Source organism: Pristiophorus japonicus, chromosome 2 (assembly GCF_044704955.1).
Source record: "Pristiophorus japonicus isolate sPriJap1 chromosome 2, sPriJap1.hap1, whole genome shotgun sequence".
NCBI lineage: Eukaryota > Metazoa > Chordata > Chondrichthyes > Pristiophoridae > Pristiophorus > Pristiophorus japonicus.
In genome coordinates, this window is record NC_091978.1 from 4,328,879 (window position 1) to 4,342,316 (window position 13,438).

A 13,438-nucleotide genomic window follows, 5' to 3' on the forward strand; every position below is an offset into this window, starting at 1 on the left:
AAATGCACGTAGCATTCGTAACAAAATAGATGAGTTGACAGAACAAATAGATACAAATGGGTATGATCTGATTGCCATCACAGAGACGTGGTTTCAAAGTGATCAGGACTGGGAATTAAATACTCAGGGGTATTTGACAATCCGGAAGGACAGACAGAAAGGAAATGGAGGTGGGGTAGCTCTATTGATAAAGGATGGAATCACTGCAATAGTGAGAAACGATATTGGCTCAAATGATCAGGATGTTGAAACAGTTTGGGTGGAGATAAGGAACAATAAGGGGAAAAAGGTCACTGGTGGGCGTAGTCTATCATTATCACAGGCAGTACCTCGAATCGAGGATGACTTACTTCCACGTCAAAAAGTTCACAGGTGTTTCAATGAAGGACCTAAAATTTCAGGTCCTGAACTAAATCCTGAAGGGTGGAAGATGCCTGTGCGTGGATTTTTTTTAACGTGGGGTGGCCGTTGCACACCAGAGCTAGGTCTTGGTCCAGTGGCAAGGGTTAACCAAGACAGTTGGAGACCAGCTCTGCTGCACAGACCTAGTGCGCACATATATCGCAGTGTGGGCTGGCCCGTGCTGCCCCTGGGCCCTCGCCTCTTCTGGGCAGCAAACGCACGCCTCTCCTGGGTCCCGATCACGTCCCTCTCCAATCTCCCGCCGCTCCTTCGCCCTGACCTCCTCTTCGCCCTGACCTCGCCGCTCCTGCTGTACCTGCCCACGCTCCAATCACCGACCTGGATCTTGGTGATGTCCCTTTTCACTGCCTTTGCTCTCCTGCTCCAGCACGTGCTGTTCCCTGGAGTGGTATGCCGCCACACTGCTCCTCCCGCTCCCCGGCATGATCCGATGGTGCTTGCAGGCCCAAACCACAACAATACTGATTGCAGTCCCCAGGTGGCGCCATTCAGTGGGCAAGGGGGGGTGTGGGGGGAGCCGTTTCTTTGCACAACAGCTACCTCAACAGTAACATTGTGAAAGCTTGGCAGTAAATGATTTATAGGGAGATACGGATTATTCTAACCAAACGCGGTTTACAAACTTCTGCCTGCCTGCGTCTTAGAAACATAAAAACATAGAAAATAGGTGCAGGAGTAGGCCATTCGGCCCTTCGAGCCTGCACCGCCATTCAATGAGTTCATGGCTGAACATGAAACTTCAGTACCCCATTCCTGCTTTCTCGCCATACCCCTTGATCCCCCGAGTAGTAAGGACTACATCTAACTCCTTGTTGAATATATTTAGTGAATTGGCCTCAACAACTTTCTGTGGTAGAGAATATTCCACAGGTTCACCACTCTCTGGGTGAAGACGTTTCTCCTCATCTCGGTCCTAAATGGCTTACCCCTTATCCTCAGACTGTGACCCCTGGTTCTGGACTTCCCCAACATTGGAAACATTCTTCCTGCATCTAACCTGTCTAAACCCGTCAGAATTTTAAACATTTCTATGAGATCCCCTCTCATTCTTCTGAACTCCAGTGACTACAAGCCCAGTTGATCCAGTCTTTCTTGATATGTCAGTCCCGCCATCCCGGGAATCAGTCTGGTGAACCTTCGCTGCACTCCCTCAATAGCAAGAATGTCCTTCCTCAAGTTAGGAGACCAAAACTGTACACAATACTCCAGGTGTGGCCTCACCAAGGCCCTGTTCAATTGTAGTAACACCTCCCTGCCCCTGTACTCAAATCCCCTCGCTATGAAGGCCAACATGCCATTTGCTTTCTTAACCGCCTGCTGTAGCTGCATGCCAACCTTCAGTGACTGATGTACCATGACACCCAGGTCTTGTTGCACCATTCAGATAATAGTCTGTCTCTCTATTTTTACAACCAAAGTGGATAACCTCACATTTATCCACATTATATTTCATTTGCCATGCATTTGCCCACTCACCTAACCTATCCAAGTCACTCTGCAGCCTCATAGCATCCACCTCGCAGGTCACACTGCCACCCAACTTAGTGTCATCCACAAATTTGGAGATACTACATTAATCCCCTCGTCTAAATCATTAATGTACAATGTAAACAGCTGGGGCCCCAGCACAGAACCTTGCGATACCCCACTAGTCACTGCCTGTCATTCTGAAAAGTACCCATTTACTCCTACTCTTTGCTTCTTGTCTGCCAACCAGTTCTCAATCCACGTCAGCACACTACCCCCAATCCCATGTGCTTTAACTTTGCACATTAATCTCTTGTGTGGGAGCTTGTCGAAAGCCTTCTGAAAGTCCAAATACACCACATCAACTGGTTCTCCCTTGTCCACTCTACTGGAAACATCCTCAAAAAATTCCAGAAGATTTGTCAAGCATGATTTCCCTTTCACAAATCCATGCTGACTTGGACCTATCATGTCACCTCTTTCCAAATACGCTGCTATGACATCCTTCATAATTGATTCCATCATTTTACCCACTACAATCAACAGGCTGACCGGTCTATAATTCCCTGTTTTCTCTCTCCCTCCTTTTTTAAAAAGTGGGATACATTGGCTACCCTCCACTCCATAGGAACTGGTCCAGAGTCGATGGAATGTTGGAAAATGACTGTCAATGCATCCGCTATTTCCGAGGCCACCTCCTTAAGTACTCTGGGATGCAGACCATCAGGCCCTGGGGATTTATCGGCCTTCAATCCCCAACACAATTTCCCAACTAATAAGGATTTCCCTCAGTTCCTCCTTCTTACTAGACCCTCTGACCCCTTTTATATCCGGAAGATTGTTTGTGTCCTCCTTAGTGAATACCGAACCAAAGTACTTGTTCAATTGGTCTGCCATTTCTTTGTTCCCAGTTATGACTTCCCCTGATTCTGACTGCAGGGGACCTACGTTTGTCTTTACTAACCTTTTTCTATTTACATATCTATAGAAGCTTTTGCAGTCCGTCTTAATGTTCCCTGCAAGCTTCCTCTCGTACTCTATTTTCCCTGCCCGAATGAAACCCTTTGTCCTCCTCTGCTGAGTTCTAAATTTCTCCCAGTCCCCGGGTTCGCTGCTATTTCTGGCCAATTTGTATGCCACTTCCTTGGCTTTAATACTATCCCTGATTTCCCTTGATAGCCACGGTTGAGCCACCTTCCCTTTTTTATTTTTACGCCAGACAGGGATGTATAATTGTTATAGTTCATCCATGCGGTCTCTAAATGTCTGCCATTGCCCATCCACTGTTAACCCCTTAAGTATCATTCGCCAGTCTATCCTAGCCAATTCACGCCTCATACCTTCAAAGTTACCCTTCTTTAAGTTCTGGACCATGGTCTCTGAATTAACTGTTTCATTCTCCATCCTAATGTAGAATTCCACCATATTATGGTCACTCTTCCCCAAGGGGCCTCGCACAACGAGATTGCTAATTAATCCTCTCTCATTACACAACACCCAGTCTAAGATGGCCTCCCCCCTAGTTGGTTCCTTGACATATTGGTCTAGAAAACCATCCCTTATGCACTCCAGGAAATCCTCCTCCACCGTATTGCTTCCAGTTTGGTTAACCCAATCTATGTGCATATTAAAGTCACCCATGATAACTGCTGCACCTTTATTGCATGCATCCCTAATTTCCTGTTTGATGCCCTCCCCAACATCACTACTACTGTTTGGAGGTCTGTACACAACTCCCACTAGTGTTTTCTGCCCTTTGGTAGTCCGTAGCTCCACCATACCGATTCCACATCATCCAAGCTAATGTCCTTCCTTACAATTGCATTCATTTCCTCTTTAACCAGCAACGCCACCCCACCTCCTTTTCCTTTCTGTCTATCCTTGATGTCATGTATTCAACCAGCATTGTAACCCATGTATAAACTGACCTAAGTTGTACACCTTGAGAACATTAATCACAAGAGGGTGAACTTGTGGGAGACACTCCTAACCTCGACCTTCAGATATAAAAGGGGAAGCTCCACCCACTTCCTGCACTTGAGTGCTGTGAAATAAAGGACAGGTAACAGACTGACCTTCTCTCAAGTTTGGGCCTCGTGTGCATTTATACTGTATAGTAAGGACGTATCAATGGCGATAAGGATGGGGTAACTAGACACGGGGGCCAGCCAGTCCCTGATGGGTATCAAACAGTTCGAAAAGTTGTGGGCGTCCAAGGCCAGGAGGCCAAAATTATCACCGATTGACGCACAGCTACGGACTTACACAAAGCATATCATTCCGGTGCTAGGCAGCGCCACGGTAGTCGTGACCCACAAAGATTCGGAGAACAGGTTGCCACTCTGGATTGTCCCAGGGGACGGTCCCGCACTACTGGGGAGGAGTTGGCTTGCTGTCATGAACTGGAAATGGGGCGATGTCAATGCAATTTCCTCTGTGGAGTGAGTATCATGCTCACAGATCCTGAACAAATTTGACTCATTATTTTAACCCGGCATTGGCACTTTCATGGGAGCCAAGGTAGTGATTCACATAAACCCGGACGCCAGGCCAGTACACCACAAGGCCAGAGCGGTGCCGTACGTGATGCGGGAAAAGATAGAATGCGAATTGGACCGCCTGCTGAGGGAAGGTCAGTCTGTGACCTATCCTTTATTTCATAGCACTCAAGTGCAGGAAGTGGGTGAAGCTTCCCCTTTTTTATCTGAAGGTCTAGGTTAGGAGTGTCTCCCACAAGTTCACCCCCTTGTGTTTAATGTTCTCAAGGTCTTAGGTCACTTTATACATGGGTTACAATGCTGGTTGAATACATGACACTTCCTAAATGTTGAATACCCCTGGATGTTGAGTTCCCAGCCTTGGTCACCCTGGAGCCATGTCTCCGTGATACCAACCACATCGTATCCGTTAACTGCTATCTGCACAATTAATTCGTCCACCTTATTCCGAATACTCCTCGCATTGAGGCTCAGAGCCTTCAGGTTTGCCTTTTTAACACACTTTAACCCTTTAGAATTTTGCTGTAAAGTGGCCCTTTTTGTTTTTTGCCTTGGGTCTCTCTGCCCTCCCCCTTTACTCATCTCCTTTCTGTCTTTTGCTTCTGTCTCCATTTTGTTTCCCTCTGTCTCCCTGCATTGGTTCCCATTCCCCTGCCATATTAGTTTAACTCCTCCCCAACAGCACTAGCAAACACTCCTCCGAGCACATTGGTTCCGGTCCTGCCTAAGTGCAGACCATCCGGTTTGTACTGGTCCCACCTCCCCCAGAACCGGTTCCAATGCCCCAGGAATTTGAATCCCTCCCTGCTGCACCACTGCTCAAGCCACGTATTCATCTGAGCTATCCTGCAATTCCTACTCTGACTAGCATGTGGCACTGGCAGCAATCCCTAGATTACTACTTTTGAGGTCCTACTTTTTAATTTAGCTCCTAGCTCCTTAAATTCGTCTCGTAGGACCTCATCCCGTTTTTTACCTATATCATTGGTACCAATGTGCAGCACGACAACTGGCTGTTCACCCTCCCTTTTCAGAATGTCCTGCACCCGCTCCGAGACATCCTTGACCCTTGCACCAGGGAGGCAACATACCATCCTGGAGTCTCGGTTGCGGCCGCAGAAACGCCTATCTATTCCCCTTACAATTGAATCCCCTATCACTATCGCTCTCCCACTCTTTTTCCTGCCCTCCTGTGCAACAGAGCCAGCCACGGTGCCATGAACTTGGCTGCTGCTGCCCTCCCGTGATGAGAAGGGATAACCAGCTGTGGATAACCAAGTAAATAAAGGAGAGTATCAAATTAAAAACCAATGCGTATAAGGTGGCCAAGGTTCGTGGGAAATAGAAGATTGGGAACATTTTAAATGACAGCAAAGAATGACTAAGAAAGCAATAAAGAAAGGAAAGATAGATTATGAAAGTAAACTTGCGCAAAACATAAAAACAGATAGTAAAAGCTTTTACCGATATATAAAACGGAAAAAAGTGACTAAAGTAAATGTTGGTCCCTTAGAAGATGAGAAGGGGGATTTAATAATGGGAAATGTGGAAATGGCTGAGACCTTACACAATTATTTTGCTTCGATCTTCACAGTGGAAGACACAAAAACCATGCCAAAAATTGCTGGTCACGGGAATATGGGAAGGGAGGACCTTGAGATAATCACTATCACTAGGGGGGTAGTGCTGGACAGGCTAATGGGACTCAAGGTAGACAAGTCCCCTGGTCCTGATGAAATGCATCCCAGGGTATTAAAAGAGATGGCGGAAGTTATAGCAGATGCATTCATTATAATCTACCAAAATTCTCTGGACTCTGGGGAGGTACCAGCGGATTGGAAAGCAGCTAATGTAACGCCTCTGTTTAAAAAAGGGGGCAGACAAAAGGCAAGTAACTATAGTTAACGTTTCGGGTCTGTGACCCTTCATCATTACTAGCACCTGCTGGCTGAGGAAAATAGGAGTGGTGGTTATGGTCTGAAATTGTTGAACTCAATGTTGAGTCCAGAAGCCTGTAAAGTGCCGAATCGAAAGCTGTTCCTCGGGCTTACGTTAAGCTTTGTTGGAACAGTGTAGGAGGTTGAGGTCAGAGTGGGATGGAAAATTAAAGTGGCAAATGACCTGAAGCTCGGTCACGATTGTGGACTGAACGGAGGTGTTCAGCAAGGCGATTTCCCATTAAGCGTTTGGTCTCCCCAATGTAGAGGAAACCGCATCGTGAGCAGCGAATACAATGCACTGAATTGAAAGTACAAGTTAATCACTTGCTTCACCTGGAAAGAGTCTTTGGAGCCCTGGATGATGGGAAGGGAGGAGGTGAAAGGGCAGCCACTGCATCTCCTGTGATTGAATGGGAAGGAGCCGGCAGAAGGGAGAGGATGTTGGGGGTTATTGAAGAGTGAACTTATAGAAACATTTAAAATAATGAAAGGGATAGACAAGATAAAGGCAGAGAGGTTGTTTCCACTGGTCGGGGAGACTAGAACTAGGGGGCACAGCCTCAAAATACGGGGGAGCCAATTTAAAACCGAGTTGAGAAGGAATTTCTTCTCCCAGAGGGTTGTGAATCTGTGGAATTCTCTGCCCAATGAAGCAGTTGAGGCTAGTTCATTGAATGTATTCAAATCACAGATAGATAGGTTTTTAACCAATAAGGGAATTAAGGGTCATGGGGAGCGGGCGGGTAAGTGGAGCTGAGTCCACGGCCAGATCAGCCATGATCTTGTTGAATGGAGCAGGCTCGAGGGGCTAGATGGCCTACTCCTGTTCCTAATTCTTATGTTCTTATGTTCTATAGGCCGGTTAGTTTAACATCTGTAGTGGGGAAAATGCTTGAAGCTATCATTAAGGAAGAAATAGCGGGACATCTACATAGAAACATAGAAACATAGAAAGGAATAGTGCAATGAAGCAGACGCAACATGGATTCATGAAGGGGAAATCATGTTTAACTAATTTACTGGAATTCTTTGAGGATATAACGAGCATGGTGGATAGAGGTGTACCGATGTATGTGATGTATTTGGATCCAGGAAATAGTGGGGGCTTATAAAAAGGGAACAGCAATAATCATGGGTGATTTTAACCTCCATATTGATTGGACAAATCAAATTGGTCAGGGTAGCCTTGAAGAAGAGTTCATAGAGTGCATAAGGAACGGGTTCCTTGAGCAGTATGTAACGGAACCAACCAGGGTGCAGGCTATCTTAGATCTGGTCCTGTGTAATGAGGCAGGATTAATAAACAATCTCCTAGTAAAGGATCCCCTCGGAATGAGTGATCATAGCATGATTGAGTTTCAAATTCAGATGGCGGGTGAGAAAGTTGGATCTCAAACCAGCGTACTAAGCTTAAATAAAGGAGACTATGAAGGTATGAGGGCAGAGTTGGCTAAAGTGAACTGCGAAAATAGATTAAATTGCAGTGTAGTTGATGAACAGTGGCGTGCATTTAAGGAGATATTTGCCAACTCTCAAGAAAAATATATTCCAGTGAGAAAGAAAGGGTGTAAGAGAAAAGATAGCCATCAGTGGCTAACTAAAGAAATAAAAGACGGTATCCAATTAAAAACAAGGACATACAAAGTGGCTAAAACTAGTGGGAGGACAGAAGATTGGGAAGCTTTTAAAAGCCAGCAAAGAATAACTAAAAAAATAATTAAGAAAGGGAAGATAGACCATGAAAGTAAACTAGCACGAAATATAAAAACAGATAGCAAGACTTTCTATAGGTATATAAAAAGGAAAAGAGTGGCTAAAGTAAATGTTGGTCCCTTACAGGACAAGACCGGGGAATTATTAAGAGGACAAGACCGGGGAATTAGTAATGGGGAACATGGAGATGGCAGAAACTCTGAACAAATATTTTGTATCAGTCTTTACGGTAGAGGACACTAACAATATCCCAACAGTGGATAGTCTAGGGGCTAGAGCAGGGGAGGAACTTAATGTAATCACAATCACTAAGGAGGTGGTACTCAGCAACATAATGGGACTAAAGGCAGATAAATCCCCTGGACTTGATGCATCCTGGGGTCTTAAGAGAAGTAGCAGCAGGGATAGTGGATGCATTGGTTGTAATTTACCAAAATTCCCTGGATTCTGGGGAGGTCCCAGCAGATTGGAAAACTGCAAATGTAAAGCCCCTATTTAAAAAAGAAGGCAGACAAAAAGCAAGAAACTATAGACCAGTTAGCCTAACATCTGTGGTTGGGAAAATGTTGGAGTCCATTATTAAAGCAGCAGTAGCAGGACATTTGGAAAAGCATAATTCAGTCAGACAGAGTCAGCATGGTTTTATGAAGGGGAAGTCATGTTTGACAAATTTACTGGAATTCTTCGAGGATGTAACGAACAGGGTGGATAAAGGGGAAACCAGTGGATGTGGTGTATTTGGATTTCCAGAAGGCTTTTGACAAGGTGCCATATAAAAGGTTACTGCACAAGATAAAAGTTCACGGGGTTGGGGGCAATATATTAGCATGGATAGAGGATTGGCTCACTAACAGAAAACAGAGAGTTGGGATAAAAGTTTCATTCTTGGGTTGACAATCAGTAACTAGTGGGATGCTGCAGGGATCAGTGCTGGGACCTCAACTATTTACAATCTATATTAATGACTTGGAAGAAAGGGCCGAGTATAACGTATAAGTTTGCTGATGATACGAAAATGGGAGGAAAAGCAATGTGTGAGGAGGACACCAAAAATCTGCAAAAGGACATAGACAGGCTAAGTGAGTGGGAAAAATTTTGCAGTTGGAGTATAATGTTGGAAAGTGTGAGGTTATGCACCTTGGCAGAAAAAATCGTAGAGCAAGTTATTATTTAAATGGAGAAAGATTGCATAGTGCCACAGTACAGCGGGACCTGAGGGTACCTGCACCTGAAACACAAAAGGTCAGTATGCAGGTACAGCAAGTGATCAGGAAGGCCAATGGTATATTGGCCTTTATTGCAAAGGGGATGGAGTATAAAAGCAGGGAAGTCTTGCTACAGTTATACAGGGTATTGGTGAGGCCACACCTGGAATACTGCATACAGTTTTGGTTTCCATATTTAAGAAAGGATATACTTGCTTTGGAGGCAGTTCAGAGAAGGTTCACTAGGTTGATTCCTGAGATGAGGGGGTTGACTTATGAAGAAAGGTTGACTCTACTCATTGGAATTCAGAAGAATGAGGGGTGATCTTATCGAAAAAGTATAAGATTATGAGGGGGCTCGACAAGGTGGATGCAGAGAGGATGTTTCCATTGATAGCGAGTCTAGAACTAAGGGGCATAATCTTAGAATAAGGGGCCGTCCATTTAAAACTGAGATGAGAAGGAATTTCTTCTCTCAGAGGTTTGTAAATCTGTGGAATGCGCTGCCTCAGAGAGCTGTGGAAGCTGGGATATTGAATAAATTTATGACAGAGATAGACAGTTTCTTAACCGATAAGGGAATAAGGGGTTATGGGGAGCGGGCGGGGAAGTGGAGCTGAATCCATGATCTGATCAGCCATGATCGTATTAAATGGTGGCGCTGGCTCGGGGGGCCATATGGCCTACTCCTGCTCCTATTTTTTATGTTCTTATGAGAGCATTGGCCTTACTCTAAACATCCGTACGACAAAGGTCCTCTACCAAACTGACTCCACCCAACAGCACTGCCCACCCGATTATCAAAATCCACGACGAGGCCTTGGACAATGTGAACCATTTTCGGGAGCCTACTGTCAGCAAGAGTAGACATTGACGACGAGGTTCAATAGCACCTTCAGTGCGCCAGCGCAGCCTTCAGTCGCCTAAGGAAGAGAGTGTTTGAAGACCAGGACCTCAAATCCAGCATCAAGCTTATGGTCTAGAGGGTGGTAGTGATCATTCATTCATAGGCAGTCCCTCGGAATCGCGTGCTTCGGGTGGAAGTGATACCTACCCTCCTATATACATCATCATCTTCTTCATAGGCAGTCGCTCGAAATCGAGGAAACATAGAAACATAGAAACATAGAAAATAGGTACAGGAGTAGGCCATTCAACCCTCCGACCCTGCACCATCATTCACTAAGATCATGGCTGATCATTCACCTCAGTACCCCTTTCCTGCTTTCTCTCCATACCCCTTGATCCGTTTAGCCATAAGGGCCATATCTAACTCCCTCTAGAATATATCCAATGAACTGGCATCAACAACTCTCTGCGGTAGATAATTCCACAGGTTAACAACTCACTGAGTGAAGAAGTTTCTCCTTATCTCAGTCCTAAATGGCTTATCCCTCATCCTTAGACTGTGACTCCTGGTTCTGGACTTCCCCAACATCGGGAACACTCTTCCTGCATCTAACCTATCCAGTCTCGTCAGAATTGTATATGTTTCTATGAGATCCCCTCTCATCCTTCTAAACACTAGTGAATACAGGCCTAGTCGATCCAGTCTCTCCTCATATGTCAGTCCTGTCATCCCGGGAATCAGTCTAGTGAACCTTCGCTGCACTCCCTCAATAGCAAGAACGTCCTTCCTCAGATTAGGAGACCAAAACTGAGCACATTATTCCAGATGAGGCCTCACCAAGGCCCTGTACTACTGCACTATGACCTCCCAACTCCTATACTCAAATCCCCTAGCTATGAAGGCCAATATACCATTTGCCTTCTTCACCGCCTGCTGTACCTGCATGCCAACTTTCAATGACTGATGTACCATGACACCCAGGTCTCTTTGCACCTCCCCTTTTCCTAATCTGCCGCCATTCAGATAATATTCTGCCTTCGTGTTTTTGCCCCCAAAGTGGATAACCTCACATTTATCCATATTATACTGCATCTGCCATGCATTTGCCCACTCGCCTAACCTGTCCAAGTCACCCTGCAGCCTCTTAGCATCCTCCTCACAGCTCACACCGCCACCCAGCTTAGTGTCATCTGCAAACTTGGAGATATTACACTCAATTCCTTCATTTAAATCATTAATGTATATTGTAAAGAGCTGGGGTCCCAGCACCGAGTCCTGCGACACTCCACTAGTCACTACCTGCCATTCTGAAAAGGACCCGTTTATCCCGACTCTCTGCTTCCTGTCTGCCAACCAGTTCTCTATCCATGTCAGTCCATTACCCGAAATACCATGTGCTTTAATTTTGCACACCAATCTCTTGTGTGGGACATCCATTGGTTCTCCCTTGTCCACTCTACTAGTTACATCCTCAAAAATTTCTAGAAGATTTGTCAAGCATGATTTCCCTTTCATAAATCCATGCTGACTTGGACCGATCCTGTCACTGCTTTCCAAATGCGCTGCTATTTCATCTTTAATAACTGATTCCAACATTTTCCCCACTACTGATGTCAGGCTAACCGGTCTATAATTACCTGTTTTCTCTCCCTCCTTTTTTAAAAAGTGGTGTTACATTAGCTACCCTCCAGTCCATTTGAACTGATCCAGAGTCGATAGACTGTTGGAAAATTGCTTCCACTCTAAAAGTGAGTTCTCAGGTGACTGTCCAGTCCAATACAGGAATTACAGTCTCGTCACAGGTGAGAGAGACAGTGGTTGAAGGAAAGGGTGGGTGGGGAGTCTGGTTTGCCGCACGTTCATTGTGCTGCCTGCTCTTGTTTTCTGCATGCTGTCGGCGACAAGACTCTAATTGCTCAATGCTCTCCCAGATGCTCTTCCTCCACTTAGCTCGGTCTTGGGCCAGGGATTCTCAGGTACCGGTGGGGATGTTGCATTTTATCAAGGAGGCTTTGAGGGTGTTCTTGTCCTGTGGCTCAGAGACGTGGACCATATACAGTAGACACCTCAAAGTGCTGGAGAAGTATCATCAGCCCTGCCTCTGCAAAATCTTGCAAAACTCCTGGGAGGATAGATGCACCAACGTCAGTGCTCCCACTCAGGCCAACATCCCCAGCATCGAAGCACTGACCACACTTGACCAGCTCCATTGTGCAGGCCACATCATCCGCATGCCCGACACGAGACTCCCAAAGCAAGCGCTCTACTCAGAACTATTACACGGCAAACGAGCCGCAGGTGGGCAGAAGAAACTATATACAACAGACACCTCAAAGCACTGGAGAAGTACCATCAGCGCTGCCTCCGCAAGATCCTGCAAATCCATTGGCAGGATAGACAATGTCAGTGTTCTCGCTCAGGCCAACATCCCCAGCATTGACCTAACCACTGTGCAAGCCGTGATCCTGACCAATGGATCCACCACAGACCAAATGCACGTCGGACCGGGTTCAAGCAGGGCTGCGTCATCGCGCAAATCCTCTTCTCGATCTTCCTCGCTGCAATGCTGCACCTCACACTCAACAAGCTCCCCTTTGGAGTGGAACTAAACCATAGAACCAGTGGGAACCTGTTCAACCTTCGTCGCCTCCAGGTTAGATCCAAGACCGCCCCGTCCTCTGTCGTCAAACTACAGTACGCGGACAACGCTTACGTCTGCGCACATTCAGAGACTGAACTCCAAGCCATCGTCAACATCTTCACCGAGGCGTACGAAAGCATAGGCCTTTGTACCCATCTGTACGACAAAGGTCCTCCACCAACCTGACCCCACCACACAGCACTGCCCCCCCAGTCATCAAGATCCACGGCGCGGCCTTGGACAACGTGGACCACTTTCCATACCTCGGGAGCCTATTATCAGCAAGGTCAGACATCGCTGACAAATCCAACACCGCCTCCAGTGCGCCAGCACAGCCTTCAGCTGCCTGAGGAAGAGAATGTTGAAGATCAGGACAGCAAATCTGGCACCAAGCTTATGGTCTACAGGGCTGTAGTGATACCGCCCTCCTGTAGGGCTCAGAGGCATGGTCCATGTACAGTGGACACCTCAAATCGCTGGAGAAATACCACCAACGATGTCTCCGCAAGATTCTACAAATCTCCTGGGAGGATAGACGCACCAACGTCAGTGTTCTCGATCAGGCCAACATCTCCAGCATTGAAGCACTGACCGCACTTGACCAGCTCCGTTGGGCGGGCCACATTGTCCGCATTGCCTGACACAAGACTCCCAAAGCAAGCGCTCTACTCGGAACTCCTACACAACAAGTGAGCCCCAGG